Here is an 18728-nt window from a genome sequence, read left to right as displayed (position 1 = left end):
AAAGAAAAGACAAACACAACCCTAAATGACTAAATGTAGTATTGTTATCATGTATTTGTCATTGAAAATTAATAGTGACCAAGGTAAAACATGATCTAGTCCAGTACATCTCTGTTTAGGCTAGGAATATACAGAAATGGCAGGATCCACAGAAACAGCAAATTTGTGTTTCTGAGGACAATATTGTTCTGTCTCAGAACTCAATCTAGTCTCACCTGTAAAATAAAATGGACCTGAAACCAAATATTGTTTAACTAACTTTTGTTTTATGAAATACTTTCACAAAATACCAGTCAGTGCATCAATAGTCTCAATATATTGAGCACACTGGAAAACTCCCCCAATGGATCTGGTAGCCTCTGAACTTCTGCTTCAGTTAGTGGCCAGGTAAGCTGAACCTCTGGCACAATCACTCCCTCAGGATGGACCTTCCCAGTCAACGCCATATTCCATGTCAACCTTAAAACAATGGAAAATAAAATAAAATATGAAATTACAAAACATAGTGACAACTCATTTATAACATGTAATCCAAAAAATAACCTGGTATGGGTCCTGATCTTCATGCTGGTTTTGAGACCACAACTGTGGACCTATTCCCCTCAGTGCAGAGACTATGGTTGTTCCAACCTTCCTTGAAGAAGTAAAGGTGTCTGTTTAGCTGGATGATGAAACTCATTGTCAGGGTTAAGCAGGCCCTCTGATTCTAGGTTATAGAAAGTCATATGGAATAGATCTACTTCTCCTCCAAAGTCATCTCTCCACAATCTCTCAATCCTGGATTTAGAGGGGAAAACAAAGATATATCCTGAAATGTCAGTTTCAAATAAAAAAAAACAAAAACAAAACAAACAGAATGACTGAAGTTGAAAGGTTTTTAAATAAAATACAATTAAATTAGTTATGCACTCTAAATTGTAATTTACATTCTTACAGAAACAGGATACAAATGTGATGTTTATATTTCCCTAAAGCTTAGGAGCACATCTGGAGAGCACTTTATAGACATGTAGGTCCACGGGAAAAAAGGTGTTGCATTAATTTTACATAGAATGCAAATATGCAACAATTTGGTAATAAGTATATACCTCTGGTTATGTGTGCTTCTTCCAGTGAGATGGTAATTTCTGTCTGGGCCTCTTCTGGACACCAATAAGTGTGCCACCTGGATATTCTCTCCTCCTTTATCAGATCTGACACGTGATGGGATTCCATACACATTTACTGCTTGAAGGAAGTTTTCAAGCACAGTTGAAGCCCAGTTATCGGTGGCGGCGTTGAAATATATAATAAGACGACTGAAGCCGTCTATGCCCCCATGAATCACAAATCTTCATCTGTGGAAAGATTTGAATTAATTATTAGAAATGGGTTATGAATTTAACACTTTAAAAAAGAAGCCTATTTTTGGATTCATTTTTACATTTTCCTTTTTGGAATATTGTAATTAACAAATTCACTCTCCTATCTGCCCCTCCTTGAACCGCCACCTTAACGTGGTGGAGGGGTTTGAGTGCTCGAATGATCCTAGAGGCTATGTTGTCTGGGGTTTGACCCTGGTAGGGTCTCCCATGGCAAAAAGGCTCTAGGTGGCGGGTCAGACAAAGAGCGGTTCAAGAACCCCTCATGACGACTACAAAATCGAGGCACGTGACGTCGCCCGGTACACTGGAGCCAGGCCTGGGGTCGGGACTCGTCGGAGAGCGCCTGGTGGCTGGGTTGCTCCTTGCGGGACCCGGCCGGGCCAAGCCGGAACGAGAGACGCGAGACCATCCCCCAGTGGGCCCACCACCTGCAGGGGGAACCGTGAGGGACCGGTGCAAAGAGGATTGGGCGGCGGACAAAGGTGGCCCGATGCTTAGGCTGGCTCTAGGGACGTGGAATGTCACCTTGCTGGGGGGCAAGGAGCCTGAGCTGGTGCGGGAGGTCAAGAGATATCGACTAGAAATAGTCGGGCTCGCCTCCACGCACAGCGTAGGCTCTGGAACCCATCTCCTCGAGAGGGTCTGGACTCTCTTCTACTCTGGAGTGGCCCACAGGGAGAGGCGGCGGGCTGGGGTGGGTTTGCTTGTCGCCCCCCAGCTCAGCCGTCTCGTGTTGGGGTTTACCCCAGTGGATGAGAGGGTCCCTTCGCCTTCGGGTTGGGGAGAGGTCTCTGACTATCATTTCAGCCTACGGGCCGAGTGGTAGTGCGGAGTACCCGGCCTTCTTGGCGTCCCTGTCGGGGGTGCTGGATAGTGCCCCTCCTGGGTACTCCATTATTCTGCTGGGGGACTTCAACACCCACGTGGAAAACGACAGTGACACCTGGACAGGCGTGATCGGGAGGAATGGCCTCCCCGATCTGAATCCGAGCGGTGTTTTGTTATTTGACGTCTGTGCTAGTCACGGATTGTCCATAATGAACACCATGTTCAAACATAAGGGTGTCCATCAGTGCACTTGGCACCAGGATACCCTAGGCAGGAGGTCAATGATTGACTTTGTTGTCGTATCATCAGACCTTCAGCCGCATGTTTTGGACACTCGGGTGAAGAGAGGGGCTGAGCTGTCCACTGATCACCACCTGGTGGTGAGTTGGATCCGCTGGGGGAGGAGAAAGCTGGACAGACTTGGCAGGACCAAGCGCATAGTGAGGGTCTGATGCGAACGTCTGGTGGACCCCTTGGCCAGGGATGTATTCAACTCTCACCACCGGGAGAGCTTTGACCAGATTCCGAGGCATGTTGGAGACATAGAGTCCGAGTGGACCATGTTCTCCGCATCTATTGCCGATGCTGCTGCCCGTAGCTGTGGCCGTAAGGTCTGCGGTGCCTGTCGCGGCGGCAATCCCCGAACCCGGTGGTGGACACCGAGCTGAAGAAGGAGTCGTGTCGGCTGTGGTTGGCTTGTGGGACTCCTGAGGTGGCTGACGGGTACCATGGGGCCAAGCGTGCCGCAGCCCGGGCGGTGACAGTGGCAAAAACTCGGACCTGGGAGGAATTCGGTGAGGCCATGGAGAAGGACTACCGGTTGGCCCCAAAGCGATTCTGGCAAACCGTCTGGCGCCTCAAGAGGGGGAAGCAGTGCTTCGCCAACACTGTTTACAGTGGGGGTGGGGAGCTGCTGACCTCGACTGGGGACATTATCGGCCGGTGGAAGGAGTACTTCGAGGATCTCCTCAATCCTGCCATCACGCATTCCCTGGTGGAAACAGAGGCTGGGGACTCGGGGTTGGACTCTTTCATCACCCAGGCTGAAGTCACCGAGGTGGTTAAAAAGCTCCGCGGTGGCAGGGCTTCGGGGTTGGATGAGATCCGCCCTGAGTACCTCAAGTCTTTGGATGTTCTGGGGCTGTCATGGTTGACACGTCTTTTCAACATTGCGTGGCGGACGGGGACAGTGCCTTTGGATTGGCAGAATGGGGTTGTGGTCCCATCCGATCTCTGTACAAGCGGAGCAGGAGTTTGGTTCGCATTGCCGGCACTAAGTCGGACCTGTTCCCGGTGCATGTTGGACTCTGGCAGGGCTGCCCTTTGTCACCGGTCCTGTTCATAACTTTTATGGACAGGATTTCTAGGCGCAGCCAAGGGCCGGAGGGGGTCTGGTTTGGTGACCAGAGGATTTCGTCTCTTCTTTTTGCAGATGACGTGGTCCTGCTGGCCCCCTCTAGCCAAGACCTACAGCATGCACTGGGGCGGTTCGCAGCCGAGTGTGAAGCGGCTGGGATGAAGATCAGCTCCTCCAAGTCCGAGGCCATGGTTCTCGACCGGAAAAGGGTGGCTTGTCCTCTTCAGGTTGGAGGGGAGTTCCTGCCTCAAGTGGAGGAGTTTAAGTATCTCAGGGTCTTGTTCACAAGTGAGGGAAGAATGGAGCGGGAGATTGACAGACGGATTGGTGCGGCTGCCACAGTAATGGGGGCGCTGTGCCGGTGCATTATGGTGAAGAGAGAGCTGAGCCGAAAAGCGAAGCTCTCGATTTACCAGTCGGTCTACGTTCCTACCTTCACCTATGTCCATGAACTTTGGGTCATGACCGAAAGAACGAGATCCCGGATACAAGCGGCGGAAATGAGCTTCCTCTGTAGGGTGGCCGGGCACTCCCTTAGAGATAGGGTGAGGAGCTCGGCCATCCGGGAGGGGCTCGGAGTACAGCCGCTACTCCTCCACATCGAGAGGAGCCAGTTGAGGTGGCTCGGGCATCTATACCGGATGCCTCCTGGACACCTTCCTCGGGAGCTGTTCCAGGCATGTCCCACCGGAAGGAGGCCTAGGGGACGGCCCAGGACACGCTGGAGGGACCATGTCTCTCGGCTGGCCTGGGAACGCCTTGGGCTCCCCCCAGAGGAGCTGGAGGAGGTGTCTGGGGAGAGGGACGTCTGGGCGTCTCTGCTGAGTCTTCTGCCCCCGCGACCCGGTCCCAGATAAAGCGGAAGACGACGAGTACGAGAACTCTCCTATCTGTTTGATTGTACTTGCCTCACAGAGGAAAGGGAGCGGGTTTATTGTGTCGCAACAATACTTATTCAACTAATATATAAAACCCATTATTTTACATAAAACCAAGAACTTTTGGGACAGGCAAGGTTAATTCTCGTTCTACTAACAAACAGCTGTGTTCAACCTTATCACTTTATGGTTGCCATCAATGTGCCACAGACTGTTGAGGGCTGGAACAGAATATATTTCGCACCTCACTGTTTGAAGGTAAAACGTACGCATGAAAACATCCTCTTGGTCCATGTGACGCTTTGCTTCTTGCACCTTGCTTCCTAGAAAAAGAAGATGTTATTAACATGTTAACATCACACAAACTCTGAAATTACATTTCACACGTTTATGCTTTAACATTTGTGATGTATTTGTAATGCAGCCGGCATCTTTAATTTTACCCTTTATCTGTGATATGAACCATAGGTAATGTTGATGGGGTGAGATTACAGTTACAAAGTTATACTAAAAACACCTGTTTATAGCTATGTGCAAATTAAGCATAAATACTGGCCACTACAGACTCCCCTGGAAAACTTTACTTTCGAGTTAGCTGAATCAGTTGTCTTCCTGTCATTCTCACTTAAATCCTCGAACCTTCTAATCTTTCTTCTTCTAACCACAACTTTTAGAAGAAAATGTTTACTTATTGCCTAAATATATATCAAACCACTTTGAATTCTTATACCTCTAGCATTCAAATAACCCATCATCATCTTATATCCTATGTTTGGATGACAGCTAAGTATCCCCCCAAGACTGCATCCAAGTCTTCAGGGTGTCATGTTGTTGAAGCCGTCTCTGCTTCTCCGGGTCCGTTGATCTGGGTACAGGTTTCAATAGAGTGAAATAAACACAAGTACAATTAACTCATGTTCGCCTCTGCAGAGTGAGAGAAAGGTGCTCCAGTCAAAACCTGTGAGCCCAACTCTGCTATCCTCTGTTTCCAGCTCGATTTATTCAGTCTTAGAGGTGTGTTCAACATATACATATATCATGTCAATGATGTATATAGCATAACATTTCCTTAGGCCCAAATAAGGAGTGCTTCTGGTTATAAAATGAGTTCACAATCTAAAATTTCCTTTAACTAAGTACTTCTAAGAATATGTAAAAATAAGTAAAAATATTACTGTACCACCTGTAAAAGAGAAAATCATTAAGAAAACATGCATCCATCTTAGTCTACGTCCATGAATTCACACTCTGAGTCCTCATCGTGGTTATAGTCAATTTGCAACAGTGGCATTGTTATCTTTGGATCCCTCTGCTCAATTGCAGGGGTGATGAGGCGCACCATCAGAGAACGAATGCATGGCACACAACAACATCCACAGGTCACCATTATAGCTACAAATACTGCAATAGAAATCATCAAAGACATTATCAAACCCTTCCAGTGTCCAAATATGCCTGTCATCCACCCCTCCAGGGGATTATCAATTCCAGAATGTTCATGCATGGTGGCGGAGAGGGTCTTAAGTCCCTCTAAAGCCTTTGACACTGAACTGTCCGGTGCAGTGTTATTAGGAATGAAAGTACAACACATATCTCCAAACATGGCACACACGCCACCTTTTTCAGCTAACAACATATCCAATGCCATCCTATTTTGAACTGCCATGAGGGAAGTTGGGGCCAATTGTTCAGATAAACCTTCTACAGCGTCTCGAGTTAGGTTGGCCAGACACAAAACATTATAATGAATATAATTAATGCGGTCTACATTTTTGTTGGGCGTTACCGGGAACAAGGCAGCTATAATAGGGATGTTTTCAAATCCAGCTGATATTTGGTCTGCAAGTTTATACTCATTTGGGACTCCTCGCGGAACTCCAATTGTATCTATATAGGTGGGGGAACCCTGACTCAAGTCAAAAGTGGTTGAAGCGCTTCTTTTCATAATATGTCTTCTCCTCCTACGAGTGAGTGCCAGTGCCTTATCTAGTTGATATGTAGGACCAATTAAAATCAACGGGGCCTGCAATTTGACCATTGCACATACTCCTATGGTGTTATTCGGTATATTATTGAGAAGTCTATATCCTCCACAGTAGTAATATAATCCTGATCGTGCCCAAAGTCCTATCACTTTTCTAGACGTGGTGGTATTACACCAGTCCGAGGGAATTTGTCCTACATTCACCTTTGGGGTGTTTGAGATTAACTTGAAACAAGAATATGTCCCATTCAGCCTCTGGGGAGTGAATGGTCCTGTCTTGGTATTGTTTGGGATGGGTGGAAAGATGCTAGCAAGCGTGGTACAGTTGGCTGGGATGGCTTCTTTAGTTAGTTGTAACATGCAACTGTACCCCCAAGCATCTTCCGGATATAAAGGGGCTGGGTCAGTGGTTAAGTGTGTCCTTGCAGATGCACATGCAATGCAGTCAGACCTACTTTGTTCCTTTGCAGTTTGGGTCATCCATTGCAACCAAAGATTATCATCTGTGTAACCTGTGGCCATCTGGATTATTTCTAGAGGCTGCAGGGTAGAGTAATCTACTTTCATCACCCCTTCTATTTGGTCTTCTGGTTCTGGGACTGTAGAAGTGCTAGTGGCCTGTACCTGAGGGGTTGGTTTATGTAAATTGACTCTGATTAGTACTTGGGGGTCGGTCCCTGTTACCTCTACCCCTAGAGTGAAATACATCACCTCATCCCACTTGTGAGAGATGCGATGCAAACCTTCTTGTAACGATTTTATGGACAAAAATAGTGGATTTTCACCCCCAAGTGTGTTATACGTCACCGCTCGTACCAGGCTGATTTGTTTGGCTTTTTCTCGATTCCGTAAATGTATATATGTCAGGGTGGGTGTCCACCTACCCGTATACCCCACTGCGTGACCCCAGTTTCCGCAAAGCTCGTTTCCCCCATATAAACTCATGGTCCTGCCTGCAGCGCATTGGGTGACACGTCGAGATTGGCACACAAATACACATTATACCCCAACCAGGCAGTCGGATTCTTCCCACACTTCATGACATCACACAGGTCAAACCGAAAAGTAGTAGTTGCTCCTAACGTGTAATTTAATTCTAATCCCCCATAACGCTTAAGGCATACGTCCTTGGATGGAATTACCCTAGACCTTTTGGACACCTTCCCGGAGTGGTTTTCAGAACATGTCTGGAATGGAAGTTCACAAAAATACCATAAAATAAGCGTAACAATGAATACTGAGAGTAACACTCCACCTATGATGAAACTCCTAGAGAGTCTAGTTCCCTTACTTTGGGCACTAATTTTTTTTTAAACTTATGAAACTTAAAACATAAACATATACAGTTAAATTATAACCTGAAAAAAGATACAAAAAATCAAAATGTAATATAAAATATAAAATGTTTGCCGAACAGTGTCTTCTGGGGTGGGAGGGAAACTCTACCACTCCCAGTGAGAGAGAAACTCAATCACTTCCGCCTCTTCTGCTGTTCTTCTTCTGTCTTCAGCTCTCAGGGCAGACTGATCCTGGGATAATTACTCTCACCCGGGGATTATTCTGCCCCTTCTTGGGTGAGAGAAGTGAGATTATCTTCTCCTGTGTTTTCGCTCAGATCTTCCTGGATCTGAGAAAGGGATCGTTGAGGTGGTTCTGCTCCTGCACACTGGCTCCAGTGATACCAAGTAGCGCCTTTGCCCTTCAGCCTGACTGCATGGGTTGTCCTCTCTGTGACCTGAAATGGACCGGTCCACCTTGGCTCTGACCACTTTCTTTTGATGACTTTCAGGAGGACCCACTCGGCTTCCGATGTGGTGGTTCCAACCCTGGTCTCTGGTTCTGCTGGGATCTGTTTGGAGAAAGCTGTAACAAGACTGTGGAGAGATCTGTAATAATCACGATGAGACATAGATTGTTCACACTCAGTGAGAAACGGTAACCTTGTTTGTGGGCCTGGAAATGGCCTCCCTGTTTGCAGCTCATGTGGAGTTAAACCATGTTTCTGATTTACAGAACTCCGTACAGACATCAGAGCTAATGGCAAGGCCGTAACCCAATTCATTTTGGACTGTGCACAGATCTTAGCCAATTTGGTTTTAAGGGTTTGATTCATTCTTTCAATCTTCCCCTGTGACTGTGGATGGTACACAGTTAAATGAGTGTTTCAGTCCCAGAAATTTTTCCACTTCTTTGAGTTCCTCATTTTTGAAATGTGTTCCGTTGTCAGGCCTTATTTTAGGTGGAAAACCGTGTCTAGGGATATAATGATTTATCAAACACTTCACCACAGATTTGCTGCCTTCCTTTTTTGTAGAACACGCCTCCAGCCATCCAGTAAATGCATCCACACACACCAACAGATATCTGAACCCATTTACTCTCTCAGTCATGTCTGTATAATCAATGATAACCTCTTTTCCTGCTATTGGGTCTACTGGGAACTTTCCAGGTGCTGGCTTCAAGGTTGGTCTAACATTGAACTGCCTGCACATCTCACATGAATTAATCCAATGCACTGCCATTGGTTTCAAAAAAGGGTGCCACCAGTGTTCAAGATTTTACAACATTTGCATTGTTCCCACATGTCCTACTCCGTGTGCTTCTTCTAGGGGTACTTTGGTAAGACCTGGTGGCAAAATGGGACGTCCGTCTGGGCTTCTCCAGAGACCATTCTGATCCTCTAAGCCTCCTCGGGCCTTCCAAACTGATTTTTCCTCAGGAGAGGCCCCCTTTATTAGTTTCATTACTTCTTCCAGGGTGGGTTCTGGTGTCCACCCTGCTTCTGAACACAGCATTATGTGCCTGGGCTGATATCCTGCACACTGTTTAGCAGCCTGGTCAGCTGCCTGATTCCCTTGTGCTACTCTGGTGTTACTGCTGTAATGTCCTCTGCATTTAATGACGGCTACTTCTTGAGGGAGCAACCAAACTTCAGCCAACTTTCTCATTTTCTGTTCATGTTTAATGGATTTCTGTCCTGCAGTTCTGAATCCTGTCCTCAGCCACTGTTTGAGTTCTACATGTACTGCTCCTGTAGCGTATGCGGAGTCTGTGTAAATGTTAACCTTCTGTCCTGCTCCTAGTTCCAGAGCAGCTATCACTGCCAAAACTTCTGCTCTCTGCACTGATTGTGCATCTGTCAGTTCCTCTGCCTATACTGTGACAAAATCTGTCCCTGTGTCTTCCACCACCGCGTATGCTGCCTTAAGTCCTTCTGTGTCATGTCTGAAGCAGCACCCGTCTGTGTACAGGTTTCGGACGTCTGTTAGGAATGTACTTTGTAGATCTGGTCTGATTTTTTCATTAAACTCCACTTTTTCTGCGCAGACATGTGGTGTACCGGTAGTTATTCTATCTGCCATGTTTATCCCTTCATGTGTGTATGTGATGTTTGGGGCCTCCAGCACCTTACTCAGCCTCTGTTGTCTCAGTGGTGAGAGTGTGAAAGCCTGAGAGTTCACAAAGGCCACCACACCATGTGATGTCAATATATTAAGAGGATGTCCCATCACTACATGAGCTGTTTTTTGAATTATTTTAGCCATCCCTGCTGCGTGTCGGGTGCACTCATGATGTCTTTGTTCCATGTTGTCCAGCATTACACATATGTACTTGAGGACTGTCCTAACCCCTCCTTTTTTCTGGAACAGCACACCATTTGCTGTGTGTGCTGTTACAGAAACATCCAGCTGAAATGGCAACGTGTAATCTGGGTGTGCCAAATGTGCAGCTTGCGAGAGGCTGGTTTTTAAGTTAATAAACGCTTCTTCAGCTTCTCTGGTCCATTCAAGCGGGGCAGTGTCCTTAACCAGGAGCGGTTTTGGGTGGGACAAAACTGCAGATTGGTGAGCTGGGGACATCCCCGAGCCAGGTTGGGCAACAACTCTGCCCAAAAAGTCAACCTGGCATCTGCAGATCTGGAGTTTGACTTTGCTAACCTTGCAGCCTTTTTTAGCCAAATGTGACAGGACAATTGCTGTTGCCTCTAAGCATTCATCCACAGTGGGTGTTGCGAGGAGAATGTCATCCACGTACTGAATCAGAGTGGTGTTTGGTGGTAATAGGCAATCTTGGAGAGAGTCTTTTAGAACCTGATTGAAGATTCCTGGAGAAAGCGCGAATCCCTGCGGCAAACAAGTGTATCTATACCTATGAGATTTATAGGTAAATGCAAAAATGTCCCTGCATTCCTCAGCTAAAGGAAGGCAGAAAAATGTGTTGGCCAGATCAATGCTGGTAAACCAGCAATGGTCAGGGTTAAGATTTGTCAGAGCCACATAGGGATTGGGCACGGGAACAGTAGGGGTGGCCAAAGCTGCATTTATGGCCCGTAAATCATGTGCCATACGCCATTTACCTGTCCCTTTTTTCTCCACTGGCAAAATGGGTGTGTTCCATGAAGAGGAATGTGCGGACTCTAAAACACCTGAGTTCCAGAGGCCTTCCACTGTATCTTTAATGCCTAATTCTGCTGTTGGTTTGTGAGGGTATTGGGGCTTCCATATTGGTTGGTCGGTGGTTAACTGAAAGGTAATGGGGGAACATTTAATCAGGCCTACATCTGTGGGCCCCTCTGCCCAGAGGGTGGAGGGCATTTTTTCCACAATAGCAGCTGCCAGTGGATGGTGTGTTTTTTCCCTGCCATGGTGTCTGTCTAACTGAACATGCTCCAGTGTGCCCACATCCGTGGAGTGGTTGAATATGCAATAAGTGTTCCCTGAGGGTGAATAAAAAAGGTTGGGGGTTGCCAAAGCCTGGCAATCCTGTAGGTTCAGGGAGCGTTTTAACACACCTCCAAGTTCACGTGCTTCATGACCTGGGTGCAGAGCCAAAGAGACATGAGGCACGCCATCAGACCACATCCTAAACCACACTTCCTGCTCTTCAGTCAAGTGAACCTCGGCCACCACTCCTTCTGGTGCTACATAAATGTCTGTGGTGGCAATGTCCCAGTGTGTACCCTCTAACTCGTCAGCAAAGCTTTCCTGGTAGCATTCACAATTATTTCTATCATAAAACAAGGTGACATGCGGGGGGTCAGGAGAAGGTACATAGGGCGCCAGAGTGGAGACCCAGGATTTCCACCGATGGAAAGCCGAGAGAATGCCTCTGTGCGTGGTGGTTTCAGGTTGCAGCAAAACCCAGTATATGTCAGCCATTGAGTCCTGCAGTGGCTGGAGGAGGTACTGTCCATGTGAAAAAGAAGTGTTATTGCCACAAAATAACTGGATGCCATTGGGCAGGTAAACCTGCAGTCCATCAGTCCCGCATAAAATGGTTGCTCCCAGTTTTATTAACATGTCTCTACCCAGTAAATTTACTGGTGTGTCAGTGGAGACTAGATAATTGTGATTCAGTGTCTGTCCACCAATTTCAATCTTTAAAGGCTTGGTATATGACAGGACCTGTTTTGCCCCCGAGAACCCCATGACAGTTGTAGTCCTGGTGGAGAGTGTGTTTAGAGGAGCCTGTTTGATGGTTGAACATGTGGCCCCAGTGTCCACCAGAAAAGGAAGGCTATTTCCGGACACAGTCACAGACAGCAGGGGGTCCGCAGTCCCGCTGTCTTCTGGGGTCGGTGGGGACCTTCAGTAGTGCTCAGGCTAGAGACTAGGCTCGTCCCAATTGGAGTTGTGGTGGGCCGCCTCTGCCTCTGTATGGACGGGCCATGGAGGGACCGTGACACCCATACCCTCCGGGTGGACCATTCTTATGGGGGCAATCTCAGGCCCAATGTCCAGGCTCATTGCAGTAATAGCACACATCAGCATTACCCAGCCTCCTCTGTGGTCCTCTCTGGAATCCCCTTGCTCTTGGCCCTGCCCGTCCCCCAAAATGACCAGCATGTCCCTGATATGGGACCGGGGCCTGATGCCACTGTCCCGCTGTTTCTCTATTTCCAGGAAATGGAGGAGCCTGACGGGGCTGAGACACTGCACCTTCATACATAATCTTAGGTGTTTTACCCTCCTTTTTCTTTTCCCCAACATTCTGTTTAGGTTTTGCTAATTGCATTTTCAGGAGCTGTGTTTGTAACGTTTTTAATTCACTCTTGGGGGCAATTTATCACACAAAGTGGTGAGATCTCCCAGTGTGAATGGCTGGTATCTGTTTTCCCCAAATGGTTGTTGGAACAGTGGGCCCATATAAGAAGGTTTGGGCAGGGTTCGGGGTCTCAGGTTATAGTCATGTCCAGCAGGGAGAGGAGTAGCCTCAAGTACTAGTGGCATTGGGTTTGAGGGAGATGACATAACTTCCTCATTTTCAATTGGTAACTGATTTTGTACTGTAATGGGTGGTGCCTGCATAGCAGCGTCACAATAAGTTACTGCAGTCAGTGGTTCTTCTTTTATCCATTTTCCTGACACTGTCATATTAACTGAGCCCTCAGTTACATCTGGTTTCAGAGGTGTGACCAATTCCATATCGCTAGGTAAATGGGAAATATATGGGGTGGAACACTTTATTGGGCCAGAAACTGGCTGCAATTTGTCCCGTAATACCCGGTCAGCAAATGGGTCAGTTAGTGGATCCTGTGAAATGAATGAGCCTCCGGATGAGGAGGAGAGTACAGACACAGCAGTGGAATGTGAGCAGACAGAGGTGGGGGCCAAGGGGGAAGGGTCAGGCGGTGATGGGCCATGAGGGGGCTGGGCAGTTACTGGCGGTAAATCACATACGCTCACTTTTCCCCCAGTAACTTGCAGCGTGGGATATAAACCAGTAAGAGGAAAAGTGGGGGCTGTAATGGGCTGATATGCAAAACGTTCATATTGTGGTGGCATTTCAATTGCACTATTATCTTTAATCTGTCTGCTTTTCTTGTCAGTCATCGCATGATCGCTACTTTGCCATAACAAACCCATTTGTGACCAAACTTTCTCATCACTTTCTGTTCTTTGAGCAAGTCGCTTCCATTTCCCTCTACCCAACCATCTGCTGTCTCTACACTGTTTGTCAGCCAAGTTTCTCTCCTGTTTTAATTTATTCACCTTCAACCAAAACCACATGCCAAGATTCTCTCTATCTGTCTTGCTCTTTCCATCTTTTGACAATTCTTCATTTATTTTAGAGTCCATCCGTTTAACCAACTTTTGTCCTCTGCATTCAAGTGATTTTTTAATAGCAGTCTTCATTATTAACAGCTGATTCTCTATGGTCTTCCATGAATCATTCTGTTCTTTTGCACTATTATAAAATTCACCTTCCATTGTTATGACAACTACTATCCTTTTTTCTAAAAGATATATTTTTAATGCGTTATCTCAGTCACTCACTCATTCAGTTCTGACCAACCTCCAAGAGAACCAGAACACATTCAACCCCCAGAAGCCTGGCCAGTGTGTGTGTGTGTGTCACAGCTCATGGACTTAAACTATAAATCTTGTCTAATTTTTGCTGGTGTGTTTTGTGTCCAGCTCATTCACTCTAACAATGTCTGTTGTTGGTTATTTATCTCCAACTTTACAGCTCATTAATTTTTAACCCTAACAAGTCTGCTGTTGGTTATTTATCCAACTAACAGCTCATTCTTTTAACTTTTATTTCTGTCTGGTGTTGGTTTTACCCAACTCACAGCTCATTAATTTTTATATCTTACGGTGTTATCTCCACCGCTTATAATGTTCCTTCTGTGTTTATGCAGACGTCTATAATCTGAGTTTTCACAAAGAAATATTTCCGTTACTCATCAAAAGCAGCAATCAGCAGTCTGTCTTTCTGTTGTCACCGTGAGGTTTCCTGGACAGAAACCTGCAGTCAGTCACCTGCTATGAGAGCCGCTCTGCACAGCGCTACTCTCCAGTCACACAAATTTTCACTCACTCCGCCTAATAATGTCTGTAACACAGATTATTTCCCCTGCGCACAGCTCATGAGTTTTTTACCAAAAAGCCTGGTCTTGCTGAATTCCTGTATTTCAGCTCACAGTTCATTTATTTTATCACATACCTGGTCTTGTTGGATTATTTCTCCAACTCACAGTTTATCACTTCACAGGACTTATTCTCAGACTATGTGCTTGTGCTTTTATTACGTCTGTAATCCGGTTTTACTGAGGCAGAACTCACGTAAAACACGGCATTCACACCCAAGTGTTTATGCCTGATCTCAGTGTATTTACTGACTGACTGACTGGGGTCAGTCAGTCAGTCTGACTGACCCCAGACTGACTGATGACTGACTGACTGACTAGAATTTGGGGTTTCTCAAGTCCTCCGGGCCTCAAACCCAGCTAACAGTAGTACTCCGTCGAGGACTACTCTGAACCGCCACGTTCGAGAAATTACTATATTTTTCCACACAACACCACCACTAAGTCTTGTAATTCTCTTAAAACAACATCCTATTCACCAGTGTAAATCCTAGTCAACATTTATAACACTCTTTTTCTTAAGTTTTGGCAGACTTCAGACTTACTTAGACATTGGACACAATATTAATTTAGCCTATCGAAAATCCAAAAGCAGAGTTTGATTAAACAGGTTCTGCTTACCTTTTCTGTAGTTTTTGGCTAGCCCGTGTCCGATGTCTGTTGGTCTTCGTCAGTGATCTTAATTTTTTTACCTATTCTTCCAAATCCCGGACGAGCCCCCAATTGTCGAAGCCGTCTCTGCTTCCCCGGGTCCGTTGATTTGGGTACAGGTTTCAAAAGAGTGAAATAAACACAAGTACAATCAACTTATGTTCGCTTCTGCAGAGTGAGAGAAAGGTGCTCCAGTCAAAACCTGTGAGCCCAACTCTGCTATCCTCTGTTTCCAGCTCGTTTTATTCAGTCTTAGGGGTGTGTTCAACATATACATATATCATGTCACTCATGTATATAGCATAACATTTCCTTAGGCCCAAATAAGGAGTGCTTCTGGTTATTCTCTTCTGGCAAACTCATCCTCCCCTGTCTCCTTCACCCCCATCCTCCGTCTATTTACGACCTTGCCATCTCTCTACCCTTTCTCCCTTGTCATTCACTAATTTATGACTTTGCACTTTCTATGCTTCTCACTCCCCTATATCTGCACCTTCCAGTTACACGCATAGTTTATATTCTACACAAGTCAGACACCCTGCAAAGAGTAAAGAATAGGAATCAAGGTAATTTAGAATACCTTTATGTTGAAAGATTTGTACATAAATTATCATTGTTTAGCTTAAAGAAGGTTTTTTATCCTTATTATTTATCATTAAAAGACATTTTCATTTATTTATTTTGGTGAACCTCAGCAAAAAGGTCAAAAGGTGGATCGATGAAGGATTCCATGACATCTTTTATCAAGATACAGCACATGTATATGAAACAAATATATGATACCAATATGTGAAAGTCATTGCTAAAAAAAGAAATTTCTCTGATTAGGTGTGCTCCAGACTTCCCATTTCTTCCAGCCAACCTAGATTAACAGCTAGACCAGTGCCAACACCAGAGTACGTGTGTTTCATAAGGCAGAGCCTTGAAGGAAACAGTGAGAATTTCCGTTTGGTACTGGGAGTAAACTTTACAAAATAACAACCTGTGTATGTAACTGACCATACTCACCCGAGAATTTTGCACTCTGAATATGGGAAACAGATGTCCCTGACGAGTTTAAACATAGATCAACAGGAGATAAGATCTTGTTAGGTTTATTCCCATGGTTAGGAGTCAGAAAAAACATGCTCAGGTTAGAAACCATAATTTATAGGTTGCTGCATGCGGCTCTTTAGCACCGCCCTAGTGGCTCCCTGGAGCTTTTCCAAAATTTCTGAAAGTGTGTATGTGGGGGGGTATATTTTTTGTTTTAATATGGTTTCTGTAGGAGGACAAACATGACACAAACATACTTAACGTTTCCAAATGCTGTAAAAATGTGTAGATTAAATATTAAATGTCAACAATTCTGTCAATGAAGATATGCGTAATATCCTGCGACACACGTTTCTTTCAGCTCGGCATAGTGCCAGGCAGGTAGCTGTTGCAAACAAACCGGTGGGTGTGTGATTGGCCATGGATCCCAAAGGGAAAAAGAGAAAGATGAGGAGAACAATGGTGAGGAGAACAGAGGATTCAACAGTTCTTGGACCGAATCATTTGCTTTCATTGCCAATGCGGAAGGATTGCCTACATGTTTGCTTTGTAATGAGAAGTTGTCAAATAACAAAAAGAGTAATGTGGCAAGACATATCCAGGGAAGTCATGCTACATTTGCAGGCGAGTACCCAGTTGGGAGTGAAAGAAAAGGTGCGATTGCACTACTTATCGGGAAATTAGAGGACCGCAAAAATAGATTTAAAAAGTGGATTGCATCTCCAAACTCCACTACTGCAGCTAGTTTTGTTGCAACCTGGGAGATAATAAAGCGTGGAAAATCGTTTACAGATGGTGACTATATCAAGGATTCCTTTATTAAAATATCAGAGCACCTATTTTCAGACTTCAAAAACAAAACCGAGATAATACAGAAAATTAAAGACATGCCTCTCGCCGCAAAGACAGTTAAAGAAAGGGCCATTAAAATGGCAGGCAGCGTCACCAATCAGCAAATCAAGGACATTGATTCAGCTCCAGCTCAATTTCCTGTGATGAGTCATGTGATGTGATCGATATTGAACAGGTAGCGCTGTTATGCAGGTATGTGAACTCTGATAGGCCGCAAGAAGAAATGATCGGTTTAATACCACTGAAAGGCCAAACATGGGGGGAGGACACATGTGAGGCTGTGCTGAAGTGTCCGAAAGGAAAAAATTACACTTTCTTTCCCTGTCATACCCCTGCAGATTGACCTGTCCTTATTGAACAAATTCCAAGGAGTAAATCAAGCAGACCTTGAAATTGAAATCGCCGATATAGCTGACAAAGATTTATGGGTGTCCAAGTTCAAAAGTCTGACAGCTGAGCTTGAACACGTCACTCGCCAGAAAGCCCAGCTCGCCCAAAGTCACAATGGAGCGAAATTGAAAGCCTCCCAACTACCGAGAAACTTGTGTTTGACACATGGAATGCTCTTCCTGACAGTTATAGAAACATGAAGAATTATGCATTTGGAGTATTATCCATCTTTGGATCAACATCAAATCCAAATACCGCACCCGCTTTACAGATGAAAGCTTGTAGTCTTGCGTGAAGATTAAAGTTACATCTTACATGCCCAATGTTGAGAAGCTGTCCAGTGATGTCCGAAAACAGAAGTCACATTAAACGTGTAAGAACACAATCCTGTTATAGGCACATATTTAGTAACAAAGTGGCAGTTTTTATAAAGTGATTTCTGATTTTTGGCAGTACATATTTGGAATGGCACATAGGGATATTATTGTGTTTTGTTGCTCAGGTCCAGGATGGCTGCGTTGTATTGTGATCGTCAAAAAAGAAGAGGATGCTGCTGCGCTTCCCTTGCACTGACATAATTGGCATTTGCAGAAGACTAACGAGAAGAGGATAATGCACAGAAATCAAACTTAAACTGTATTATTTTAATTTTATTTACTTTACCTTTTCAAATGGCTGCTGTTTTATTGCACTCTGTCTGTTGCCCAGATAAGGGGGGAAAGAGAAGAGGATTGTATTGTATTATTGAGGATTGAAGAGGACTGCATTTTATTTCCATGGGGAGGTCTGAAATTACAGGAGGCCTGTCATGCACGTTCCATTTTTTTTTTTATCCTCAAAATAAAAATAACATCAAAAATCTGATTTCTTTATTGTATTTCTATAATTTCATCAATGCAAAGAAACATACAGGTCCGTCTCAAAATATTAGCATATTGTGATAAATTTCATTATTTTCCATAATGTCATGATGAAAATTTAACATTCATATATTTTAGATTCATTGCACACTAACTGAAATATTTCAGGTCTTTTATTGTCTTAATACGGATGATTTTGGCATACAGCTCATGAAAACCCAAAATTCCTATTTCACAAAATTAGCATATTTCATCCGACCAATAAAAGAAAAGTGTTTTTAATACAAAAAACGTCAACCTTCAAATAATCATGTACAGTTATGCACTCAATACCTGGTCGGGAATCCTTTGGCAGAAATGACTGCTTCAATGCGGCATGGCATGGAGGCAATCAGCCTGTGGCACTGCTGAGGTCTTATGGAGGCCCAGGATGCTTCGATAGCGGCCTTTAGCTCATCCAGAGTGTTGGGTCTTGAGTCTCTCAACGTTCTCTTCACAATATCCCACAGATTCTCTATGGGGTTCAGGTCAGGAGAGTTGGCAATTGAGCACAGTGATACTATGGTCAGTAAACCATTTACCAGTGGTTTTGGCACTATGAGCAGGTGCCAGGTTGTGCTGAAAAATGAAATCTTCATCTCCATAAAGCTTTTCAG

This window comes from Girardinichthys multiradiatus, chromosome Y (assembly GCF_021462225.1).
Source record: "Girardinichthys multiradiatus isolate DD_20200921_A chromosome Y, DD_fGirMul_XY1, whole genome shotgun sequence".
Lineage (NCBI taxonomy): Eukaryota > Metazoa > Chordata > Actinopteri > Cyprinodontiformes > Goodeidae > Girardinichthys > Girardinichthys multiradiatus.
Note: the sequence above shows the minus strand (reverse complement) of the source record.